Source organism: Choloepus didactylus, chromosome 8 (assembly GCF_015220235.1).
Source record: "Choloepus didactylus isolate mChoDid1 chromosome 8, mChoDid1.pri, whole genome shotgun sequence".
Lineage (NCBI taxonomy): Eukaryota > Metazoa > Chordata > Mammalia > Pilosa > Megalonychidae > Choloepus > Choloepus didactylus.
Genome location: NC_051314.1, coordinates 57,027,825 through 57,055,306, shown reverse-complemented (window position 1 = coordinate 57,055,306; position 27,482 = coordinate 57,027,825). Strand labels below are relative to the sequence as shown.

The following is a 27,482-nucleotide window of genomic DNA, read 5'->3' as shown; positions in this document are numbered from 1 at the left end:
GATCTGCAAATGTACCAACCTAGAATACCTGTAATAAATCTCAGGAGGTAGTAGTGTATAATTCTTTGCTGAAGATTTTTGTACTTATGCTCATGAGAGATCTTGGTCTGTAGTTTGCCGAAAATTTCTTTATCTTGTTTTCATGTTAGGAAAATGCTGACCTCATAGAATGAGTTAGAATTTATTCTCTCTGATTCTGTTTTATTGAATTGATTGTGAAGATTGGTATCAGTTATTCCTTAAATGCTTGAAGAAAACAACTAGGCCTTGTAATTTCTTTTTTTAAAAAAATTGATTTTATTGAGATTGTTTACATACCATACAATTATCAAAACATCAAAAGTGCACAATCAATTGCCCATGATACCATCATACAGCTGTGCATCCATCACTACAATTATTTTTTTTCCAATTTTTAGAACATTTTCATTACTCCAGAAAAAAAATAAAGACAAGAAAGAAAACTCAATTTATCCCATACCCCTAATCACACCCCTCCATTATTGACTCATAGTATTGATATAGTACATTTGTTACTGTTGATAAAAGAATGCTAAAATACTACAACTATAGTACATAGTTTTCAATAGGTATATTTTTCCCTATATACCCCTCTATGATTAGTTTCTAGTTATAGTGTCATACATTTGTTCTAGTTCATGAGAGAGATTTCTAATATTTGTACAGTTAATCATGGACATTTTCCACCACAAGATTCACTGCTTTATATATTCCCATCTTTTAACCTCCAACTTTCCTTCAGGTGACATACGTGACTCTGAGATTCCCCTTTCCACCACATCCACACACCATTCAGCACTGTTAGTTATAATCATAATAACTTGCTACCATCACCTCTGTCCACTTCCAAACACTTAGGTTCAACCTAGTTGAACATTCTGCTCATAATAAGCAACCGCTTCCCATTCTTTAGCCTCATTCTATATCCTGTTAACTTATATTTCATGTCTATGTGTTTACATATTATAATTAGTTCATATCAGTGAGACCATGCAATATTTGTTCTTATGTGTCAGACTTATTTTACTCAATGTAGTGTCCTCAAGTTTTCTTCATCAACCCGTTTTTTTTTTTTTAAGACAGTTTTGTTCACCCACCATACTTTCCATCCTAAGTAAACAATTGATGGTTCCCTGTATAGCCACAAATCTTATATATTCACCACCACCACCACTATCTATATAAGGACATCTCCATTTCTTCCACAAACATGGAGGAAGAGTCAAAGAAGGTAGAGAGAAAAAGAAAAAGACAAGGGAAAGAAAAAAATATGAAAGCTAAAACGCAGTGAAAGAAAAGGTAGAATTAGACTAAAGTAGAATAAAAGTCAGACAACATCATCAATGCCAAGAATCCCATACCACTCCCTTATATCCCCTCTTATAGGCATTTAGCTTTGGTATATTGCCTTTGTTACATTAAAGGAAGTATAATACAATGTTTCTGTTAACTATAGTCTCTAGTTTGCATTGATTGTATTTGTTCCCCAATACCACCCTATTTTTGACACCTTGCAAGGGTGACTTTCATTTGTTCTCCCTCATGTTAAAGCATATTTGTACATTTTATCAAAATTGTTGAGCACTCTAGGTTTCACAGAGTTATAAAGTCCCAGTCTTTATCTTTCCTCTTTCCTTCTGGTGTCCCACATGCTCCTAACCTTCCTCTTTCAACCATACTCACAGTTATCTTTGTTCAGTATACTTACATTGTTGAGCTACCATCACCCAAAATTGTGTTCCAAAACTCTCACTACTGTCTTTTCCCATCTGTCTGTAGTGCTCCCTTTATTATTTTCTATAGTGCAGGTATCTTGCTCACAAACTCTCTCATTGTCTGTTTTTCAGAGAATATTTTAAGCTCTCTCTCATATTTGAAGGACAGTTTTACCAGATATAGGATTCTTGGTCAGTGGTTTTTCTCTTTCAATATCTTAAATATATCACACCATTTCCTTCTTGCCTCCATGGTTTCTACTGAGAAACTCACACATAGTCTTATCAAGCTTCCTTTGTATGTGATGGATTGCTTTTTTCTTGCTGCTTTCAGGATCTCTGTTTGTCTTTGATATTTGATAATATCATTACTAAGAGTCTTGGTGTATGTTTATTCAGATCTATTCTGTTTGGGATGTGCTGTTCGTCTTAGAGATGTAATTTTATGTCTTTCATAAGAGGAGGGAAATTTTCATTGATTATTTCCTCTATTATTGCTTCTGCACCTTTTCCCTTCTCCTCTCCTTCTGGGACACCCATTACATGCCTTCATGTTGTCATTTAATTCCCTGAAATGTGTCTCATATTTTTCCATGCTTTTCCCTATCTGTTCTTTTGTGTGTAGGAGTTCAGATGTCTTTTTCTCCAGTTCCTGAGTGTTTTCTTCTGCCTCTTGAGATCTGCTGTTGTATGTTTCCATTGTGTTTTTTATCTCTTGTGTTGTGTCTTTCATTTCCATAGATTCTGACAGTTGTTTATTCAAACTTTCAATTTCTGCCTTATGTTCACCCAGTGTTTTCTTTATAGCCTTCATCTCTTTTGTTATATCTTCCCTGAACTTTGTGATTTGAATTTGATTTGATTTAGCATATTTCTTTGAAAGTCTTTAACATATTGTTTCATTAAAGTGAAACAGTATCTCAAATGTATCTTGATTGAGGTGTAAGTTTGTTCCTTTGGGCCATGTCTTCATTTTTCCTGGTGTAGATTGTAGTTTTCTGTTGTCTAGGCATCCAGTTTCCTTGGTTACTCCAATCAGATTTTCCCAAACCAGCACAGGTTCAGGTCTCAGAATGGAGTTATATTCAGTGTGTATCTTAGAAGAATTACAGATTTTCCTGTGAGGTCTCTAATCACTGTGCTTTTCCTAACCTGCCTAGAAGGTGGCACCTGTCATCCTGTCACTCCTGACTGGTGTAAGGAGGTGTGACCTCTTCAGTTTCTGTTTTGGCTGTTTTCACCCAGGCTCTGAGGTCTGGTTCTGAAGGGAAAGCTGGGCCCCATCTCCTTACTCTTAGGGAAGATACACTACCTAGGGAGTTATCATCTGCATTTGAATAGTCTCCCTGACTCTGTTATCTCCACCTCTGTCTGGGTCAGAGTGCTCCAAACTGAAAATGGCTGAGGATTTCTCCTCTGAGCCCCTCAGGTTGACAGAGAGAAAAAGGGACAGAATGTCCCCCTTCATAGCCAGTACACAGCCCCCTAGTTTCACTCATTGGCCAGAGGTAGCACCTGGTCTTCTGGACTCCCCCTCTCAGGACAGATGAGTCTTCTGGTTCTTTAAGGCCAGTTGTCACTAAAAGCCTTTGCCTTCTTGTTGGGGGTTTGTAGCTCATATTCAGCAGTCCACATTTGTTAATTAAAACACCAGTTGGAGCTCAGCTGAGCTATATTCGCTCACTCAGAGAGTGCTGCTAGTTTCTACCACAGAGAGGTTTTGCAGCTTGGCCTGCCATGGGGGGAGGGAGCTCTTGGCATGGTTCCACAGCTTTTACTTACAGATTCTATGCTGTGATTTCAGGCATTCCTCCCAATCCAGGATGGTGTACAATGTGTGGACAGTCACACTTGTCCCCCAGCAGTTATTCCAAATTATTTACTAGCTGTTCCTAGTTGTTTATTAGTTGTTCCAGGGGACTCAATAAATTCCACTCCTCTCTATGCCACCATCTTGCCCCTCCTCAGTAATTTCTTTTTTCATAAGGCTATTAATTAGTGATTCTATTGATTTAACAGATAAAGTGTTATTAAAGTTATCCATTTCTCCTGAAATTTTGATAGTTTAAGTCTTTCAAGGAATTTGTCCATTTCATCCAAGTTATAAATTCATGGGCATAAAGTTTTCCTTTTCTCTTTCTTTAAATCCATGGAATCAGCAGTGATGAGTGATATTGAGAACTTGTATTTTTAACTCTCTTTTTCTGTTTGTCTGGCTAGAATTTAATCAATTTTATTTACATTTTAAACTTTTCTTTCCATTGTTTTAATTTATCACGTTATCTTTTCTTCACTTCATTGGTTTTTGCTCTAATTGTTTATTTCCTTCTGCTTCTTTTAGGCTTAATTTGCTCTTCTCTAGTTTACTCAAGTAGAATCTGGGTTACTTACTTTAGATAAGCTTATTTTCTACTATATGTACTTAATTCTAGAAGTTTCCCTCAAAACACTGCTTTTGATTCTTCCCACACATTTCAATAAGTTGTGTTTTAATTTTCATTTAGTTCAAAGTATTTTAATGTCTGTTAAACTTCTTCTTTGACCAGGTGTTATTTATAAGTGTGTTGTTTAATTTCCATAAATTTGCAAATTTCTAGCTATCTTTGTGTTATTGATTTGTGGTTAAATTTCTATAGTTGGAGAAAACACTTTGTTATGGTGTGTTTTATGGGTCAGAGTATGTTCTATCTTGGCCAGTTTTCCAGGTGATTTTGATGAGACTCTTTGTCCTGCTGGTGTTGGATGGAGTATGCTATAAATGTCAATCAGATCAGGGTGATTGATTGTGCTATTTATGTCATTTTTATCCTTGCTGTTGTTCTGTCTGTTTTACCCATTAATTATTAAGAAAGAGGTTATGTTTATTTCTCCTTTCACTTCTATCAATTTTCCCCACATGTATTTTGACATTCTGGCATTGTCATTTATCATTAAGATATACACATTTAAGATTATATCTTCTTAGAGAATTTACTCCATTATCATCATGCAATATCCCACTTTATGCCTTTCCCTTGCTTTCTTGCTAAAGTCTGCTTTTTTCTGACATTAATACACTTTTGATTAGTGTTAGCATGGTATAGCTTTCTCTGGCTACTATGTTAACCTACTTTTAACCTATATGTAAATAGGATTTCTTTTATATAGTATGCAGTTTGGTTTGGTTTGTTGGTTTGTTTGTGTGTGTTTATTTACTCAATATGAAATTATCTGTTTTTATCTTTTTTATAACTTCCATATTATTATTGCTATATTTAGATTAATATCTATGATGCTTGGAACTGTTTTCTGTTATGTCCGTGTGTTTATTTTCTTTTACATTTTCCTGCTCTTTTGATTTAATTGAGCATTTTGTTTGATTCCATCTATCTCCTCACTTATTGTATCAAATACCTTTCCAAAAATAATGTTTGCACACTGTCCATCCACAGATGCTTTTACTAATTGGCAAGAATGGACAAAAACATCTTTCTCAATGCTACAGAAAACAGCTAAGGGATTTCATTAACAGGGAGAGTGCCAAATCAAGAAAAAGTGTACTTAAAAGCAGTAGGATCTCATGGCACCTTTGCTGGCCCCTCCCCTACCCCCCATTGGCTCAGCATGGAGCCAGGCCATGCTCCCAGAGTGGATCCCTAGACCCAATTTTACAGGTGACATACTGGGAGGTGGGTGAAGGGAGAGACATAGGAATATAGTTTGTGTATACTGTTGAAGTTAAGTTGTTATCAAAACAAAAGAGATTGTTACAGATTTTGAATGTTAAATTTTAGGCCTCTTAGAACTACAAGGAAAATACTGGAGGATATTCAAGCTCATAGATACAGAAATTATCTGGTCACTAGAGTTGAGGGCAAGGGGAATGAGTAGTTAATGCAAAAAGGTTTTCTATTTGGGGAGATGGGAAACTTTTAGTAATAGAAAGTGGTATGATTGATCCAATTAAATTATATGCTTATGAAGGGTTAGGATGGGAAAGTTTATGTTGCATAAATGTTCTAACAATTAACAAAAAGAATAAATAAAGAGACAATGATGTCCTCTCCTAACAGCAGTGAGTAGACAGGAAGAAACTGTCTGAATCAACTCTTTTGAATATCCAGAGACCAGGAGAGTTCTGTACATCATCCAGAGAAGTGCAGGATGAAAAGACTGAGAAACCATGGTCAGAGACTGAGTAATTCCATCTGCGGGTCCTGGCATCCACCCCAACCCTTGAGGAGAGCAGTGACAGGTGGTCCAGTCTCTGCCTGGAGGGCTGCTGTGGACTCTGATGGCCAGAGGAGACCTATGCCCTGAGTACAGAGGGAGACAAAGCTGAGTACTGATCTGTTGGCCAGTGAATTTAGACTGCTTGATCCTGCTGCTTTACCCCATTAGTCAGATGCCAACAAGCCATTGTTTCAATGGCATCAGAGGCAGAACTGGCAAAGGGCCAAAAACAGGCTGCCTTCATAGGGCTGGGGGGAATAGGTTTTCAAAGACCACAGTCTGCTGAGTAGACCACGGAAGTTCAGGCTAGTGAAGTGGAAGGGATAAAAGGCTTCTTGGAGTCTTTTTTGATCCTCTATCCAGTGCCCTTTGGATCTGGTCTGTACCCCCTGCACAGGACCTGAGCCTGTTTGGGCTGGAAAATACCGATGAACCCTCTTTCAAAGAAGAGCCTTAACACAAACCCGATGAACAACAGAATCCTAGACAGAAGAGAGAAACTGACCTTCAGAATAAACCCATCAAGATAATCAGATGCCCAAATATCAGCAAAAAGTCAAAAGCCATGCTTAGAATCAGGAATATATGGTCCAAAGGAACAAATTAAAAAGTTGGACAGGATACAGAATTTGGAACAACTAATCAAGGATGTTAAAATAAATCTAAATCAATTCAAACAAATGGCTAAAGAGATGAAGAATATTAAGAAGACACTGGGTGAGCATAAAGAAGAATCTGAATGCATACAAAGAAAAATAACAGTTCTCATGGAAATGAAAGGCACAATAGATGAAATTAAAAGTTACTAGAGGCATAAAACATCAGATATGAAGAGGCAGAAGAAAGAATCAGTGAGCTGGAAGAAAGAGCATCCAAATTCAAACAGACAAAAAAAAAAGGGAAAATAATGGAAAAACTTGAGCAGGGTCTTGGGAATGACTGACAGCATGAAAGCCTCAAACATATGTGTCATGGGTGTCCCAGATGGAGAAGAGAAGGTAAAAGGAGCAGAAAGAATATTTGAGTAAATAATGGCCCCAAATTTCTCAACTCTTATGAAAGACATAATGTGCATATCCAAGAAGCAGAATGTATTCCAAACAGAATAAGGCAAAATAGATGTACTCCAAGACATATACTAATTAGACTGGTCAATGCTAAAGATAAAGACAGAATTCTGAAAACAGCAAGAGAAAAGCATTTCTCCACATAGCAGGGAAGCCACATAAGACTAAGTGCTGACTACTCATCAGGCACAATGGAGGTGAGAAAGCAGTAGTACAATATATTTAAGATATTGAAAGAGAAAAATTGCCAGCCAAGATTCATTTATACAGTAAAGCTATCCTTCAAAAATGAGGTTTAGTTTAAAATATTCACTGATAAACAGAAGCTGAGAGAGTTTGCTAACAAGAGCCCTGCTCTACAGGAAATACTAAAGGGAGTTCTGCAGGCTGAAAAGAAAAGACAAGAGAGATGCTTGGAGGGAAGTAGAGAAATGAAGATTATCAGCAAGGGTAAATAAACAATAAAAAAAAGAAGGAAAAGATAAGATATGACAAACAATAGACAAATGATAAAATGGTTGAAGTACTGACTTTATATTAATAATATTGAATATTAATGGATTAAACTCCCCAATCAAAAGACACAGATCAGCAGAATGGATTAAAAAACATGATCAATTTATATCCTCTTTACAAGAGACTCATTTTAGACCAAAGATACAAATAGGTTGAAAGTAAAAGTCTGGAAAAAGACATTCCATGCAATCAGTAACCAAGAAGAGATGGGGTAACTATACTAATATCAGGCAAAATAAATTTTAAATTCCAAGTGTTATAAGAGACAAAGAAGAATAGTAAATGTTAACAAATGGAACAATTCACCAAGAATAAATAACAATCATAAATACTTTTGCACTGAACCAAAAAAAAACACTAGACAAACACTGATAAAACTGAAGAGAGTAATAGACATGTCTATAATAATAGTTGGAGACTTCAACACACAACTCTTATAAATATATAGAACATGTAAACAGAGGATCAATAGGGAAACAGATAACCTAAACAATATGCACCACAAAAGAGCAGTACATATATTCTTTTCAGGTGCTCATTGAACATTCTCCAGGATAGACTACATGCTGGGGCACAAAACTTGTCTTAATAAATTTAAAATGACTGAAATTCTACAAAGCAATTTCTCTAATCATAAAGGAATAAAACTGGAAATCAATAAAAGCCAGAGAACAGGACATTTCACAAATATAGGGAGGTTAAACAATATGCTTTGAAACAATCAATGGATCAAAGAAGAAATTGCAACAGCAATCAGTAAATATCTTGAGATGAATGAAAATGAGAACACAGCATATCAAACTGCCTACATTAAAAGGAAGAAAGAACTAAAACCAAGACCTAACTGAACAACTGGAAAAACTAGAGAAAGAGCAGCAAACTAATCCCAAAGCAAGCAGATGTAAAGAAATAAAGATTAGAACAGAAATAAATGAAGTGAAGCATAAAGAAACAAAAGAGAGAATCAAGATTTCCCGTCGGATCCGGGCTACAGCAGCCACTAGGGTGTCAGTTGTTGGTCCCGCCCAGAACGCTTCAGTTGTGCTCTGCAGGATATATAATAACAGGTTGGTGTGTCCATTTAATACAAGAAAATGGAAACTGAACAGCCAGAGGAAACCTTCCCCAACACGGAAACCAATGGTGAATTTGGTAAACGTCCTGCAGAAGATATGGAAGAGGAACAAGCGTTTAAAAGATCTAGAAACACGGATGAGATGTTTGAGCTTCGCATTCTGCTTCAGAGCAAGAACGCTGGGGCAGTGATTGGAAAAGGAGGCAAGAATATTAAGGCCCTCCATACAGACTACAATACCAGTGTTTCAGTACCAGACAGCAGTGGCCCCGAGCGCATATTGAGTATCAGTGCTGATATTGAGACAATTGGAGAAATTCTGAAGAAAATCATCCCTACCTTGGAAGAGGGCCTGCAGTTGCCATCACCCACTGCAACCAGCCAGCTCCCGCTCGAATCTGATGCTGTGGAATGCTTAAATTACCAACACTATAAAGGAAGCGACTTTGACTGCGAGTTGAGACTGTTGATTCATCAGAGTCTGGCAGGAGGAACTATTGGGGTCAAGGGTGCTAAAATCAAAGAACTTTGAGAGAATACTCAGACAACAATCAAGCTTTTCCAGGAATGCCGTCCTCATTCCACTGACAGGGTCGTCTTTATTGGAGGAAAGCCTGATAGGGTTGTAGAGTGCATAAAGATCATCCTTGATCTTATATCTGAGTCTCCCATCAAAGGATGTGCACAGCCTTATGATCCCAATCTTTATAATGAAACTTATGATTATGGTGGTTTTATGATGATGTTTGATGACCGCCGTGGACGTCCTGTGGGATTTCCCATGCAGGGAAGAGGTGGTTTTGACAGAATGCCTCCTGGTCGGGGTGGGCGTCCAATGCCTCCATCCAGAAGAAATTATGAAAATATGAGCCCTCGTCGAGGACCTCCTCCTCCTCCTCCTGGACGAGGTGGCCGGGGTGGCAGCAGAGCTCGGAATCTTCCTCTTCCATCACCACCACCACCTAGGGGAGGAGATCTAATGGCTTATGACAGAAGAGGAAGACCGGGAGATCGTTATGATGGCATGGTTGGTTTCAGTGCTGATGAAACTTGGGACTCTGCAATAGATACATGAAGCCCATCAGAATGGCAGATGGCTTATGAACCATGGCTCTGGATATGATTATTCTTATGCAGGGGGTCATGGCTCATACGGTGATCTCGGTGGACCTATTATTACTACCCAAGTAACTATTCCCAAAGATTTGGCTGGATCTATTATTGGGAAAGGTGGTCAGCGGATTAAACAAATCCGTCATGAGTCGGGGGCTTCAATCAAAATTGATGAACCTTTAGAAGGATCTGAAGATCGGATCATTACCATTACAGGAACACAGGACCAGATACAGAATGCACAGTATTTGCTGCAGAACAGTGTGAAGCAGTATGCACATGCTGAAGGATTCTAATGCAAGATATTTTTTTCTTTTTTATAGTGTGAAGCAGTATTCTGGAAAGTTTTTCTAAGACTAGTGAAGAACTGAAGGAGTCCTGCATCTTTTTTTTTTTATCTGCTTCTGTTTAAAAAGCCAACATTCCTCTGCTTCATAGGTGTTCTGCATTTGAGGTGTAGTGAAATCTTTGCTGTTCACCAGATGTAATGTTTTAGTTCCTTACAAACAGGGTGGGGGGTGGGGAAGGGTGCGCAAAAACTAACATTGAAATTTTGAAACAGCAGCAGAGTGAGTAGATTTTATTTTTTGTTCATTGTTGTTGGTAAAAAGATTTCCCCCCATGCAATTATTGTGAACACCTTGCTTTGTGGTCACTGTAACATTTGGGGTGTGGGGTGGGACAGAGAGGAAAAGTAACAGTAGTCCACAGGTCCCTGGCATCTAGTCAGAGCAGTGTGCAGAATGTAATGCTCTTTTGTAAGAAACATTTTATGATTTTTAAAATAAACTTAGTGAACCTATTTTTTGGTGGTCATTTTTTTTTTAAGGTGGTCATTTTTCAAATGGCTAAACTCTTCCACCTCAACTCTAAACTAAACACTAAGTTTTGATTTTCAGCTCCTCTGTTGGATATAAGTGCATCTCTTCTTGGACATAGGCAAAAATACCTTGGGAAATTCAATTCTGGTGACTTGATGGTTTGAAAATCCATTGTTTGGGAAGATACAGATACTCCATCACATATATTCATGCTTATAATAAGCTGGGGGGTGTTTGTTTCTGTAAATTGTTGCCCCCTACTTTTCAATTTTTATTAATCAGAATAATTCTTGGTTATGGAAGTGACTGAATAAATTCTGATTATTTTTATTAGATTATTTCTCACCTAGACTTCAACTGTCAACCTGCTAGTGTCTTTATTAGTTAAACTTTGTAAAATATATATATATATATATATATATATATTGTTTTTCTGGTGTATGCAAATTGAAAAAAAATATGTACCATTTTCTCTGTTGTATGTTGGATTATGTAGGAAATGTTTGTGAACAATTCAAAACAAAGATGGAAAAAAAAGTTCCTGTGGATGTTTTGTGTAGTTTCTTGGCATTTGTATTGATAGTTAAAGGTTCACTTCCAATAAATAAAACTCCCATGATCCTAAAAAAAAAAAAAAAAAAAATGGAGAATCAATAAACCAAAAGTTGGTTCATTGAGAAGATCAATAAAATTTGCAAACTCTTAACTAGACTAAAAAAGACAAAAAGAGAGAAGATACAATAAATAAAATCAGAAATGAGAGGGGGGATCACTATGATGGACCCTGAATAAATAAAAAAGATCTTAAGAGGATGCAATGGATAACTGTATGCCAACAAAGTCGACAACTTGGATGAAATGAACAATTTCCTAGAAACACACAAACAACCTATACTGACTTGAGAAGAAACAGAATACCTCAACCCAGGAATCACAAGTAAAGACATTAAATCTGTCATTAAAAACCTCCTAATAAATAAATGGAATAAATAAATAAATAAATAAATGGAAGGACATTCTGTGTTAATGGGTTGGAAGGCTTAATGTTGGTAAGATATCAATTCTACCCAAATCAATCTATAGATTCAATGCAATCCCAATAAAAATTCCAACAGCTTAATTGGCAGAAATGGAAGAGCCATATGTCAAATTTAGTTGGAAGCATAAGGGGCCTCAAATAGCCAAAAACATCTTGAAAAGAAGAATGAAGGTTAGAGGACTCACACTTCCTGACTTTTAAAGCATATTACAAAGCTACAGTGTTCAAAACAGCATGGTAGTGGCATAAAGATAGACATACTGATCAATGGAACTGAATTGAGAGTTCAGAAATAGACCCTCAGATCTATGGTTAATGGTTTTCGGCAAGACTGCCAAGTCCACTCTATTGTGATGGAACAGTCTTTTCAATTAATAGTGCTGGGAGCACTGGATATTCATATCCAAAAGAATGAAAGTGGACCCTTATCTTGAACCCTATACATAAATTAACTCAAAATGGTTCAACAACATAAGTAAGAAGGCAGTACCATAAAACCTCCAAATGAAAATGTAGGGGAAAAATCTTCAAAATCTAGTGGTAGGCCAGTGGTTCTTAGACCTTACACCCAAAACACAAGCAACAAAAGAAGAAATAGATAAATAGGACCTCCTCAAAATTGAATACTTTTGTGCTTTGACTTTGTCAAGAAGGTAAAAAGTCATCTTACTCAATGGGATAATATATTGGAAACCACATATCTGATAAGGATTTGACATCCAGAATATAGAAAGAAATCCTACAACTCAACAATAAAAAGACAAACAATTTAAAAATAGGCAAAAGACATGAACAGACATTTTTCCAAAGAGGAAATACAAATGGCTAAATACAATGACACGTGAAAAGATCAACATCACTAGCAATTAGTGGAAATTGCAAATCAAACCACCACAATGATATATCATTTCACTCCTATTAAAATGGCCACTATAAACAGAAAACTACAAATGTGGAGACGATGTGGTGAAATAGGAACACTTGTTCACTGTTGGTAGGGAATGTAAAATGGTTACAACTGCTAAGGAAGCAGCTAGACATATGATCCAACAATCCTGCTACTATGGGTATGTAGCCAAAAGCACTGAAAGAAGGGATGCAAACAGACATTTTCACAGCAATGTTCATAGTGGCATTACTCACAATTGTCCAAAGATGGAAGCAACCCAAGTGCTCATCAACCAATGAATAAACAAAACACAGTATATACATACAATGGAATATTACTCAGCCATAGAAAAGAATGAAATTCTGATGCATGCAAGAACATAAATGAACCTGGAGGACGTTATGTTGAATGAAATAAGGCAGACAAAAAAAGGACAAATATGGTATGATCTCACTAATATGAACTAAATACAATGAGCAAACTCATGGAGCTAATGTCTAGAATGTAGGTTAATAGAAGATAGAATGAGGATATAGAATAGGGAATTGATGTTTAATTTGTGCATAATTTTTGAATAATATTGATTATAAATGTTTGGAATGGATAGATGTGATTGTAACACATTATCATGTGTGTGTTAATAACAGTGTTGAATTGTATGTGTGATTGTGGATGAAAGGGAAAGTTTAGGGTTCTGTATATCACTAGAAGGAAAGCTAGACAATGAAACAAGGGACTATATAACATATTGAACCCTGTTGTGGATAATGAAAGTGGTTAATAGAGCAAATACAAGAATGTTCATCTATAAACTAGAACAAATGTGTGTTCCAACTACAAAGTGTTAACAATAGGGTGGTTTATGGGGGAAATGCCCCTAATGCAAAATACAGACTGTAGTTAACAGTAATATCTTAATATCTCCCATCAATTGTAACAAAGGTGCCACACCAAGGTTAAGTGTCAATAATAGGGGGATATGAGGGATGTAGAGTGGTTCTTTTGAAAAAATGAAAATGTTCTAAAATTGATTGTGGCAATGAAAGCACAGCTCTATGATTATGCTGAGAGCCATTGGTTGTACCCTTTGGATGGACTGTATCATGTGTGAATAAAACTGTGTTAAAAAAAAAAAAGAGAGAGAGACAAAGACAATTAAATGCAATACTTGATCCTGAATGGGATCTAACGAGGGAGGAGAAATACATATTTCAAAATAAAAAGCTAAAAAAGTTTTCTCTTGAGCTAACTATTTATTTTTAACTAATAGGATAACAGTATAACATTTGCACAGGTACCTTGTAATATTCCCCATTTGTCACTCCCTTGCACTGTAGCTTTGTTGTCATTCATTTCAATTATCCATATGATTTGTTCACCCAATACATTGATACTCTTACTGATTTAAACAGTTATCTTTTAAGTAATTAAATGTAAGATAAATAAAATAAAGGTTTTCATTTTATCTTTTATTATTCCTTCTCCAACAATTTTATTTTTTTTAAATCCAAAGTCCTGACCTACCTAAATTTTCTTCTGCATAAAGAACTTCTTTTAACACTCATTACAAGGAGGGAAGATCTACTAGTGATGAATTACCTAAGTTTTCACTTGTCTGAGAAAGTTTCAGACAAATTTCTCCTTCACGTTTTAAAGATACATTTCTAGGTTTATGGTTGCTTCCTTTCTATAATTTAACTATGTAATGCTACTGTTCTTGCTTGCATGGTTTTTGATTAGAAGTCTACTGTTTCTTATCTTTTTTCCCCTTGCTTCTTTCAATAATTTCTTTTTGCCTTTGGTCTGCTATAGCTGGTATATGATATTCTTAGATGTTATTTTAGTGTTTGTTTTGTTTTGTTTTTGTATTTATCCTTCTTAGTGAGCTCTGAGCTTTGTGTACCTATGATTTGATGTTTTGTAATTTTGGAAAGTTATTGGCCATTATTACTTCAGTTATTTCTTCTAATCTATTCTCTCATTGTTTCTCTGACATTCCAATTATGCTTATATTTTAACTTAAAATTATCCTATGGTTCTTGGATGGCATGTTCCTTTTTATTCACTCTTTTTTTTTGTCTTTACCTTGTCATGTCTACTGAAAGGTCTGGTGAAGACATTTTTAATATTACTGTTACAATGTTTTTTTTATATTCAGCATTTCCTTCTGATTCTTAGAGTTTCCATCTCTCTGCTTACATTAGTCATCTATTCTTATATGTTGCATACTTTTTCCATTAGATTTCTTGAATATTAACCACAGTTATTTTAAATTCCTTGCCTGACAATCCCAACATCTGTGGCATATCCAAGTCTGGTTCTGATGATTGCTTTGTTTCTTTGAAATGTTTTTTTTTGCCTTTCAAAATGTGCTGTTATTGTTTTTGTTGCAAGTCAGCCATGACACAACAGGTAATAATAACTGAGGAAAATAGGCCTTTGCTGTGAAGATTTAAATTAATCTGGCTAGGAGATGTTGGGCTGTGCCAAAAGTTTCAGATTCTTCTAGTGTCCTTGCTTTTTCTCATCTCTTTAGTTTGGGCTCTCCTAAATACTCCATCTCAGAGATAGTCTGTATCTTGCAACTCTTTCAGCTATAATGTTATGTTATTATACCTAAGCCATGTTGGTGTAGTAGGAAAACATCATGGAAGGGGTCTGTTCTATAATATACCAATTAATTCTTAGTCTTTTATTGGGCTTGTTTCTTGTGCAATGTTCTTCACAAGTGTTTCTCCTGTGGTGCAGCTTTCTCTTCCCTTTCATTACTTACTCTCATGTCTGCAGCATTACCGAACTATTTCCTTGATGCCCTAATCCCAGCTGATTATACTTCATCCCTCACCTCAGATGAGGCACAAATGATGGAGGATGCCCTTCCCCTGCTAGGATAAGGTCTGACAAAGTCATTTCTTTGGAGAACAGACCTTTGCCACAGAGAAGGTACTGAGTATATTTCACAATGATTACTCCTCTCTTTCCTTTTCTACGAAGGAGTCTTTCTTGAATCTTCACTGTGAGACCCTAGTGAGATTGCTGGAGGTAAATCCCATGAAAGTGTGAGAGGCTCCCTGAGACTGCAGTCCCCATGAGGTTCTCAATATAACAGTAATTCACACCCAGTCTCCAGAAAATCTGCAAAGTTACCATTTAAGTGTTCCCACCATTTTATAGTTTCAGTGGCTCCTACTCCATGTAGGCACCTCTCAGTTCTGATGCTCTGGATATGCCTCTCTTCTTATTTTGAGATGAGGTGGTTTGCCCTTTGTTCTCACTTACCTGATGAGTTCAAGAAAAGTAGCTAAATTTCATTTTGTTCAGCATTTTCTTTTTGTAGGTAGAGGAATGATAACTTCTAACCTCTTTCTATGTCAGAGCTGAAACAGGAAGGATTTATATATATATATCATGTATCCTATTATCCAGGATATATACAGATCTTTAAAAGTTGATTCTTCAAAAGACAAGTTTTTGTTATTTAGAATACTATCATTCGCCAAAATAGTTGAATTAAATTAAGAAAGCACCAATATTTTCTATTCATGAAACACTTTCTAATTAATGAAATGTTTCACCTATGTTATTCTATTTTGACCTTATTGCAATCATGATATATTAAAATCTCCATTTTCTAGGTCACTGATATTGATGGAAATTACATGATTAACAGAGAGGGTAGGATAAACTTCAAAATATATTTTTAGACTCGACATTCAGCTTATTTTACTGCACTGAGTTTAATGTTTCACAACAAGTAACTTAAAGCTAAATATAGAAGAATATTAAACATCCACAGAGTCTGGAATTGAACAAGAGCATATTTTTGTATGCATATATTGAATTGAGCATATTTTTAAAATTTTATTTAATTTTACAGAGTTGGTCATTGGCAATTTTCTCCTGCTTTATTTGCATGTAGCCCATGTGTCCTTTTTGTTGTTGTTTTTATACTTATTACTGCATATTTTATCTCATATAGCTGATACTGCTCTTCATTAGACAGCAAAGACTCCAAATTTACAGCCTGATTTAGGGGTTAACAAGCTTCCAGGCACCCATTCACACATTCGTTCTTTCCACCACTTGATTTTCTATTAATAAATGTTATTTAATTGGAAATAAAACTATTTATTCCACAGCAAGAAATAAATCTTAAATACTCAGGAAGACTGCAACAGCTTTATCTGACTTGCTCATTATAGTGCAGTATGGTTCCTAGACATTTTGAACTCTTTAGTCCTTTACTTAAAAAACTTTATTGTCGCAATTGTCTATTAGATATCACTTAACTTTAGAGACCCTTAAAAACAAAATAGCTGCATAATAGTAAATTGGGACTCTTCTTCCATTGAATCATGCTATCCCCCCTCTATTCTATCCCAAACTCATGCTCATGCCATGTCTTCCATGTAGCCTCCCTTGCCATCACTTTCTCTGACCTACTTGTAGCTATTTTGGGTACTACTTATCACCTAATGTGATATGCATCACATCATCAATCATAACCTGTTTGTATCTATATCTACTATCCCTTTATTCTCTGGCATTTCTTTACTTCTTATAAGCCAATGACTCATTACTCTAGTCCCTTCCTACAATTAATACTTCATATTAAACTTTCCTTGTCCAAAGTACTGTGTGATTTCTCTCTCTTCATTGGACACAGACAGATTCATTCCTTTGACTACTCACATTCCAAATAGTACTTGCAGATTGAATGGATTAATTTAATTCACAATAACATGTAAATGACTCATCACAAGGTTCTTGTAGATTTCAGCAGGGTGAGAATGAGTGAAAATAAAATTACCAGGTATCTTCTACTGGCAGCAGGGTCTTGGAGCATGCCCATAAATAGCAGAATATGTATGACTAGAAGGTCTCACAAAGTTCAAATCCCAAATTCAGCAATATTTACTTAGGTTTGTCCTTTCAAAGAACATTATTCTTACTTGTGATTGCAAGTGGACAATTTCTGATAATTTCTTAGGTGAAGAATATTTATTTTCCAGTTGTTTAAGTATTATATCATTTCTGGCCATTGAACATATTTGGAAAGTAGGAGTCTGATCAACTGAAAAGTTATATTTTTGTTTATTTTTTAAATTAAAAATCTCAAATCAAATGTAACTACTCAGTAAAGATTTTACTTAATCTTCCACACATGCTTTGGTGCATTATTAAGTCTGGATCGCCATAACTCATCAAGAAAGAATTATTTAGAGATGTAAAAATATGCATTAATGAACAGACATTGTATTGCTGAAAGCAGTGCATCAGGGTATGCACATGGTAGGATGAAACACAAAACTGAAGAATTGTTTATCCTTGTTACAGTAATTTCTCATTTATGATAATTGCCATCTATTCAAGAGCAGTCTATGGGATTTAATTTATTCAATAAGTCATTAAAAGAAACAGACAGTCATTAACTTATTAATGGATATGTTGATCACTCCAGCTTGGGAATTCACAAATTATAAACAGTATATTAGAGTTACTAATACTAGTAAAAAGCCCAAACCAAACTCTCATGAATTAAATAAATTGTCTGAAAACAACTCACGAGCCAAAGATTTAGATATTGTGACCATCTTAATATTTAAATTATTTTATTTTTGAAGTTTATACATTATTATATCTAATATAATAAATTTTCATCTTAGAGATTGCATTATTTCACCTCATTGCTCACACTGTCTCTAATGCTAATATAATGATGGAACATGATGAAGTTGGGGGCAAATCTATAGAATTTTTGATCAGAATATATTTATTGAATGATAAATTATTGAATTTGTTGAATGGTAAATTAAACATTTGAAAAATAAAGGACATGAAAAAACTCATGATAACAAAGGAAGGCATTACTCAACTTTCAACAGACATTTGTTTAGTTCTTATTTTATCCAGACACCATCTAGGCTCATGTGGTAATAAATATCTGTTGTTTCTAAATTCAAATAACTTAAGTCAAACAGATTAAGATCTATAAACATTACCCAAGAGTTTACTGGAGATTCTTCTCATTAAAAGTCTTCAATTTGCTTATTGAAATATCAGTATATTACTTTTCAATTAGCACTAATTGCAATGAACTATGTTACATGCTTAAACAAATATGATTCCTTGTAAATCCCCAAGCTACAATATGAAGAGAGATTCATTTTCCTTATCTGATAACAAAAGGTGTTCATATTTGTCAAGATAGATAATAGCTGCAAGATAGGTAAGTTAAATTTCAGGGTTAGGAATTTATTTCATTTAATAATACCAGATCCTGTCATTCCTATACTGTATTACAACTTCTCATATTAGAATTTCAAAAAATATTTCTTTTAAGTTAATGAGTAGTGCTTAGGTACCATATGAAAGTAGCTTTGTTTGCCCTACACAACTTTCCAATTCTTCTGTAAATGGCTTCTCCCTTTTTGAAACAATACCTTCACCCCTAATCCTTAAACTTTTAGATATCTTTTCTGTGATCATTTTTCTTGGTGTCACATAGCTACTGATGAGGTATGAAATGACATGTAAAATATTGGGTTTCCTTAAAATATGTAAAACCTCCCAGGGTGGAATTTTGTACTTGTAGTTGTAGTTCTTGTCACTGCTGTTGTTGTTAAAGAAGTCTTGAGGGAAGATAAAATATTCAAATATTGATATTTATGGAAACAAAAGGAGAACAAAGGAAGGAAGGGAGGGAGGAAGGAAGGAAGGGAGAGAGGGAGGGAGGGAGGGAGAAAGGGAGGGCGGGAGGGAAGGAGGGAGGGAGGAAAGGAAGAAAAAAAAAGATAGTTTCAGGGAAAATGAGGGGTTATATTACGAACTGAATAATAGTACATTCATTGATCTTCTTAATATGCATACAAACAAGACTTATTTATTATTCACATCCAACTCTAACAAAAACTGTACTCTCTTTTCCCCTATGGAAAAATTTTAAAAAGAGAGCCTGTAGAGGGATAATAAGAAATTAACTTGAAAATAAGTAGTTGTATTTTGATTTAGTTTATTAAAAACTCTTGTATTTTAAAAGAAAGGAGAAAATATTTGGAAATATTCACCCTTAATACCTTTGACTTTGTGACAAATGTAAATTTTACATATATATGAGAAATCTTTTCTAATTGAAGACTTTGCATCAAGTACAAAGTGGAGTTCACATGAATGTAAATTAAGAAAAAAATATTGCAGGATATTAAATGCTGAAATAACATGGCTTTTTCCTTTCTTCCAGAGAACTCAATGTTGTTTTAGTCTTTGTGAAAACAGATAATAATTTTAAAGGATATTGAGAGATAAGCTACTTTTTTTATTTCATTTTAACAGAAGTTTAAAATAGCATATTTGGCAAAAAAATGAAGAAAAATGCCACTTGGCAATTTGAAGACTAAATTATAAGGAGAAAATCAGAAAAAAAATTACTTTCCTATTTTCTTTTTATTTAATGTTTTTTAATTGGGAAAATAATTTTAAAGGACAAACACTTGAAGGATTTTAATTAGATTAAGGCTCTTTCTTAATTAATTAGAATAAAGATATTTCTGACTGTGTCATAAATTTCAATTTATGAATAAATGGAAAATAAAAACACTAATTTTAAAAAATTTTCACTGATCACTTATATCTTGGTCTTCAGAGTAGTTTTGTACTAATATTGTCTTATTATTAAAGAGTTCCCTTTTCATGAACTGTAAAAACCATCCTTAAAAAAAATTAATACTTTTTTTGTTTTTAAAATAGTTTAATGAGAAAAGAAGACTAATGGTACCAATTTTCCTTTGTTTTATTTGAGTTCAATGCATCTTTATTTCTGCTTAATAGTCCCCTTCTCTCTTCACATAATTCATGTTTCCTTAAGGGAATGGTTGAATAGGTGCCTTCCCCGAAAGACATGTCCAAGTCCTTACCCCAGAAGATGAGAATGTGACCTTATTTAGTAAAAGAATCTCTGCCAAATAAGGTTACATTTGCGTGTAATGAAGTTAAGGACCTCAAGATGAGATCATCTTGGATTTAAGGTGGGTCCTAAATCCAATGACAGGTGTCTTTATAAGAGAGAAAGAAAGGGGAATTTGATACACAGAGATATGGAGGGGAAGACAATGTGAAGAAGGAGACATATTAGAGTGGTTTGTCTACAAGTTGAGTAACACCAAGGACTGACAGCAGCTACCAGGAGCTAGTTAAGGGTCAGGGAACAGATTCCCTTCAGAGCCTCCGGAAGGAACCAGTCTGTGACATGTTTATTTTGGACTTCTTGCCTCCAGAACTGTGAGAGAATAAATTTCTGTTGTTTCAAGTCACCTGGTTTGTGGTAATTTCTTAGGGCAGCCACAATTGATTTATGATTTTTAAACTAAAGCCAGTAGAAAACACGACTCTGCTTTCTTCAAATTATCAGAATTTTTTAAAGCTTTCAAGTCATGAATGAGATATGACTTCCACAAAAAATAAAAATAATTTATCACAAAAACACTTTTTCAAGTCCTGAAATCATGTGTGAAAGTTCTACATAAGGCAATCAGGTATGTAATAATGTATGTAAATTGACATTATTAAATGCTAAACCACTCTGGTATAATCCTGTTTCACTTAAACATATAAGGCTCTTGTTCTAGGTGGTCAAAAGAACAAAAGAACTTTACTCCATCCACTGTAATTCATGGATGTTGACAAAATATTAACTATAACATTTAAAAACGAAAGAAAGGAAATTCCAAGGATGTGCAAAAAATTAAGAGAGAAAGCCAAGAAAGAAGGAAGGGTGATGGCAAAATCCTAACTTCCTAGGGGCGAGTGATAGAAGACTCCTCACATATATGGGGATAGGAAGACTAGTATCCTTGTAAAATCACAGGAACCCAGGAAAACACCAATGTTCACAAATTATATTTGTTGAATTACCTTTGCTTGTCAGCTTGGGATCAGGCCATAAGTATGCACTTTGAATATTCAGGGGAACAAAGTAAATGCATCAGAAATGATTATTATTTGGGTCTGTGTCAAATGTGGGTGCAAAACTGCTCCATCTGCAGAGGGTAAGCTCCTAGAAAAAAACAGATTGTGTGATACTTGCTTCTTAAGTCACATAAAGCTCTAGTAAAGGCAGATGAGAAACTACTTCCCTAGTAAAGGAAGTTTCTGCTTGCTTAGAGACCAAACAAGCAGGAAACTTTACACTGAGGAAAAAGATGATAGAATTATATTTACAATTTTTGTAGCAAGTGAAGTTTAAGCCCTTATAATGTAAAAGTTCAATTTTTTTGTTTTTGTTTTTGTTTTTAATTTTATTGAGATTGTTCACATACCATACAATTATCCAAAGATCCAAAGCATACAATCAATTGCCCCTGGTACCCTCATAAAGCTGTATATCCATCACAATTAATTTTTGTCCAATTTTTAGAACATTTCCATTACTACAGACAAGAAATAAAGACAAAGAAGAGAAAAAAAGAAAAGAAAAAAGGAAACTCAGATCCTCCCATATCCCTAACAACCCCCCTCCATTGTTGACTCAGAGTATTGGTATAGTACATTTGTTACTGTTTATGAAAGAATGTCAAAATACTACTAACTGTAGTATATAGTTTGCAATAGGTATGTATTTTCTCTTTATGTGCCCCTCTATTATTAACTTCTTGTTGTAGTGCCATACTTTTGTTCTGGTTCATGAAAGAGATTTCTAATATTTGTACAGTTGATCATGGACATTGCCCACCACAGGATTCAGTTTTATACATTCCCATCTTTTGACCTGCAACTTTCCTTCTGGTGACATACATGACTCTGAGCTTCCCCTTTCCACCTCATTCATGCACCATTCAGCGCTGTTAGTTATTCTCATAATAATTTGCTACCATCACCTCTGTCCACTTCCAAACACTTAGGTTCAACCTAGTTGAACATTCTATTCATAGTAAGCAATGGCTTCCCATTCTTTAGCCTCATTCAATATCCTGGTAACTTATATTTCATGTCTATGAGTTTACATGTTACAATTAGTTCATATCAGTGAGACCATGCTATATTTGTCCTTATGTGTCTGGCTTATTTCACTCAGTATATTGCCCTCAAGGTTTCCTCATAAACCCATTTTTTTTTAAGATGGTTTTGTTCACATGCCATACATTCCATCCTAAGTAAACAATTGATGGTTCCCTGTATAGTCACATATTTATAAGTTTACCACCCTCACCAGTATCTATATAAGGACATCTACATTTCTTCCACAAAGCAGGAGGAAGAGTCAAAGAAGGTAGAGAGGCAAAAGAAAAAGAAAAAAGAAAGAGGAAAAACAACATGAAAGCTAGGAAGCAGCAAAAGGAAAGATAACCTTAAATTAAAGTAGAATATAGAGTCAGACACCACCACCAATGCCAAGTGTTTCACACCCCTCCCCTATGTCCCCCTCTTATCTGTGTTTACCTTGGTATATTGACTTTGTTACATTACAGGAAGCATAATATAACGATTCTGTTAATTATAGTCTCTAGTTTGCATTGATTGTACTTTTCCCCCAGTGCCTCCCTATTTTTAACACCTTGCAAGTTAGACATTCATTTGTTCTCCCTCATGAAAAAACATATTTGTATATTTTATCACAATTGTTGAACACTCTAGTTTTCACTGAGTTATGCAGTCCCAGTTTTTATCTTTCCTCTTTTCTTCTGGTGTCCCACATGCTCCTAACCTTCCTCTTTCAACCATATTCACAGTTATCTTTCTTCCCCGTACTTACATTGCTGTGCTATCATCAATCAAAATTGTGTTCCAAACCTCTTACTCCTGTCTTTTCTTATCTGTCTGTAGTGCTCCCTTTAGCATTCCCTGTAGAGCAGGTATCTTGTTCAAAAACTCTGTCATTGTCTGTTTGTCAGAGAATATTTTAAGCTCTCCCTCATATTTGAAGGACAGTTTTGCTGGGTATAGGATTCTTAGTTAGCAGTTTTTCTCTTTCAGTATCTTAAATATATCACACCACTTTCTTCTTGCCTCCATGGTTTCTGCTGAGAAATCTGCACATATTCTTATTGAGCTTCCTTTGTATGCAATGGATTGCTTTTTTCTTGCTACTTTCAGGATTCCCTCTTTGTCTCTGATGTTTGATAATCTGATTATTAAGTCTCTTGGCATAGGCCTATTTGGATCTATTCTGTTCGGAGTATGCTGCACTTCTTGGATCTGTAATTTTATGTCTTTCATAAGAGATGGGAAATTTTCATTGATTATTTCCTCTATTATTGCTTCTGCCCCTTTTCCCTTCTCTTCTCCTTCTGGGACACCAATGATACATACATTCTTGTATTTCATTTTGTCCTTATGTTCCTGGAGATGTTCATATTTTTCCATTCTTTTCTCTATCTGAGGTACATTTGCTTGTTCAGAGAGTGCTGCTCTCTAGCACCATGAGGCTCCCATGAAGGAGGGGCTCTCCGCTCAGATCCACAGTTTTTACTTACAGATTTTGTGCTGCAGTCTCAGGCATTCCTCCCAATTCAGGTTGGTGTATGATGAGTGGGCAGTCACATTTGTCTCCCTGTAGTTATTCCAGGTTGTTTACTAATTTTTCTGTTGTCTAGTAATTGTTCCAGGGGAACCAACTAGCTTCCACTCCTCTCTATGCCACCATCTTTGCTGCTTCTCCCTGCAGTTGGTTTTTAAAAAACAAGTAGGAGGTTTTACATAAAGAGATAGACAGAAAGCAGATTTCTAGTTGCCAGGCATTGGGCTGGCAAGGAATGGATAATAATTGCTTAATAGGTGTAGGATTTCCTTTTCAGTGATGGAAATGTTTTGGAATTAGATAGAGATAATGTTTGTACAATAGTGTGAATGCACTAAATGCCGCTGAATTGTACATTTTAAAAAGGTTAATGGTTAATTTTATGTTACAGGAATTTTACCTCTAAAAGTAAAAAACATTTTTTTAAATGGTATTATTTGGAAATCTTGGAATTGAAAAATATAATCACAGAAATAAAAATTTTTAAACTTTCAATTCTAGTGCTAAAGAATGCCCTTAACCTTGCTAAAGGAAACGTAATGAATTGGAACCAGAATTGAATGCAGGAGTTAACATTGCAGTTCCTAGGGTCAACCTAATTTGGTTTGGATATTTAACCTCCCTTTAACCAAATTTTTTCATCTGCAAAATGGGAATTATAATAGGTTTTGCAACTTACTACTATTGTAAACTCAAATGTAAATGTGTAAAATGTTAAGAACATTGCCTGACCCTAAATAGACACTCAATAAATCCATATTTATCCATTATGTCACTATAGTCTCATAGAAGGCAAAACAATGAAAAAGAGACTTAAAAATAAGAATAATTGAAGTTTTGGGAATTAAATATAAGTTGGCAACATATATCTAGTAAAAGAATTCCAGAAAGAATAAAGAGGAAAGAGAACCAAAACTCAGAGATTATTGAAACTGAAATTTTTCCAAATGAAAAAGGATATGGGGATCTATGATGATAAATCATGTGTCAAGCATGATATGGCCTAGAGTAAATAATGTGGCTGGCAATTTCCAGTGAAATTAAGTCAAGAGATTGTTGAAATAGCTATTGGATTTGAGGAAATAGATTGATTCTTTCATTAACTGTGATTTGCCCTCTTTGGTTTTCATCAACAGCTTGTAATTAACTTTGAATTTATGAACTGAAGTCTTCATGATTTTTCCATGAGCCAAGGTATAAAACCTCAACTATTCAAATATTGGCTCTGCCACTTTAAAATTATGAGATGTTGTGCAAGATACTCAAATTCATTGTGCCTCAGTTTCTTTATCTCGCAAAGGTGGTTATTAAGGTGGTTTCGATAATTTGGGTAAAATTTCACATGAAAACTCTTCAGAAATAGGCCCTACTCATAGTAAGTACCCATGAAGTATAATTATAACACACAGTCACCACTTCAATGGCTCATCTGAGTAACATTTCAACAAATTTTAAAACTTTCTTGTGATAATTCTAATAAGACCCTTCTGTTAAGAAAAGTACCTCATGTCCTAAATAATTTAATGTGAAGTAAATTTGACCAATGAATTGAAAATCATTAATGTGTAAATAGAAATCTCCTTTCCCACTGTGTAGCACATTTTTGTAGTTGCTTCTCATTTGAGTCTATGAGTTTCAATCATTTTAAATAAATTTAATTGAATACTTCATTCAAAGTTGTCCTTCTACTCAACCTCAGTATAGTCTTGAAGTTACACCTGCCAGCTTGAGTGGGGTTGGGACAAGATCTGTCTTTTCCCTGAACCCTTCTGGAACTTCTTCTTTTGAAGTGGTATGGAGGAGGGAGAGATAAAGATAATTTCACACCAGTGGTACAAAGGTGTTGTCCCCATTGGATGGGGTGCCACTAATACAAACAGGTTTTCTTTACCTATGACAGGGACAGAGATGCTGGTGATGCTCTTGAGAGAAAGACGTGAGATTATACAGAGGGTGATATAGGACTCTCCTCCTGCACTGAAGATTCACCGTAAGCTATTACTCCTCTGCTTCTACCCTTCACCACAATCTAATCAAATGACCAAAAAGAAGAGTAAAACACAAACAAACAAATCTGTTTAAATGCTCTTCAGATGAATGGTTGAAATAGTGACCATGTGATACATTTAAAATTTGAGTGGTTACTATGTGGTCCATTCCACTGTTTTTTGTCACACGGGCCCTTTGCAAAGGAGTCACCCCAATTTAAGACAATGGTAAGACCCCTTAAGTCTCAGATACAAAATGAGGGGTTCCCTTAATCAGTTGAAGACCTGTGCATTCTTATCATGACAAATAGTGAAAGGCAGGTTGCCACTTGGTACTACTGCTCCTGGCCAAGCCATCTTCTGGCTTTTTCTCCAAGTCTTGGTGACCTTGGGCTACTTTTGCAGGGTCTGTAATTTTGAGACTTCCTTTCCATTGTATTGCTTCACTTCCTCAGTTAAAATTTTATCTCATTGACATTGGGTAAATCACTTAAAATTTCTGTGCTTCAGTCTCTTTGTTTTTAATATACATACAAGTATATCTAACTCCTGGGATTTTGATGAGGTTTAACTGAAGGAATAAAAGGTCTTTTTAAATTGTAAATGACACTGAATATATGAAGTACTATTAATCTAAATATCATATATGCATTAATGTATTTATAGCCTACTTTGTATATAAGGTATGCCAGTTACTTTATCATCTAATTATAAAGACAATGCATCAATATAAATGAAGTTAAAAAGAATAAAGGGAATAATATTTTGATCCCTGTCCCCACCCATTTTGTTTTTCCCTTTTGCTAATACAGCTTGAAATCCTTCTACAATTTCCCCCAGGGACAAAAAGACAAATGCATCCTACAAGGAAAGGAGATTATGACTGTATTAGTTTTCTCTTGCAACCATGACAAATCAGCACAAACTTAGCAACTTAAAACAACAAAAAAATTATTATCCTACAATTTCTATAAGTCATATCTGACATCAATCTCTCAGGGCTAAAATCAAGGTGCTGGCAAGGATGTGTTTTTTACTGGAGGCTCTGGATATAATCCAATTCCAGACCTATTCAGGCAGAATTCAGTTTCATTTAGATGTAGGACTGAGGTTCTTGTTTCCTTCCTGGCTTTCAGCAGAGCACTCATCTTTGTTCCTAGAGCCTGCCCACACTGACCCTCGTGTTTTTCATGTGGTCTCCTTCCAGCAACATGGGTCAGGTCAAGTCCATCTCACACTTCAAATCTCTTGTCCTTCTCCTTCCACCATATATCTATCATTTACTCTTAAATCTTCCTCTTCTGCTTTTAAGAGTTCATGTGATTGCATTGGGCCAGTGGGATAATACAGTATAATTTCCCTATTTTAAATTCAGTTAATTAGTAACCTTAATTCCATTGGCAAAATCCTTTCACAGCAGTACCTAGGTTTGTGGTTGATTGAGTAACCAGGGGTTGGGAATCTTGGGACGGGGCATCTTTAGAATCTTGCCTACCATAATGACAGTTATTATG

General features: G+C 35.2%; 1 pseudogene; it reads left to right on the top strand.

The window, feature by feature from the left end:
- Positions 1-8,594: 8,594 nt before the first annotated feature.
- Positions 8,595-10,482, top strand: LOC119542094 (annotated as a pseudogene).
- The last annotated feature ends 17,000 nt before the right edge of the window (positions 10,483-27,482 follow it).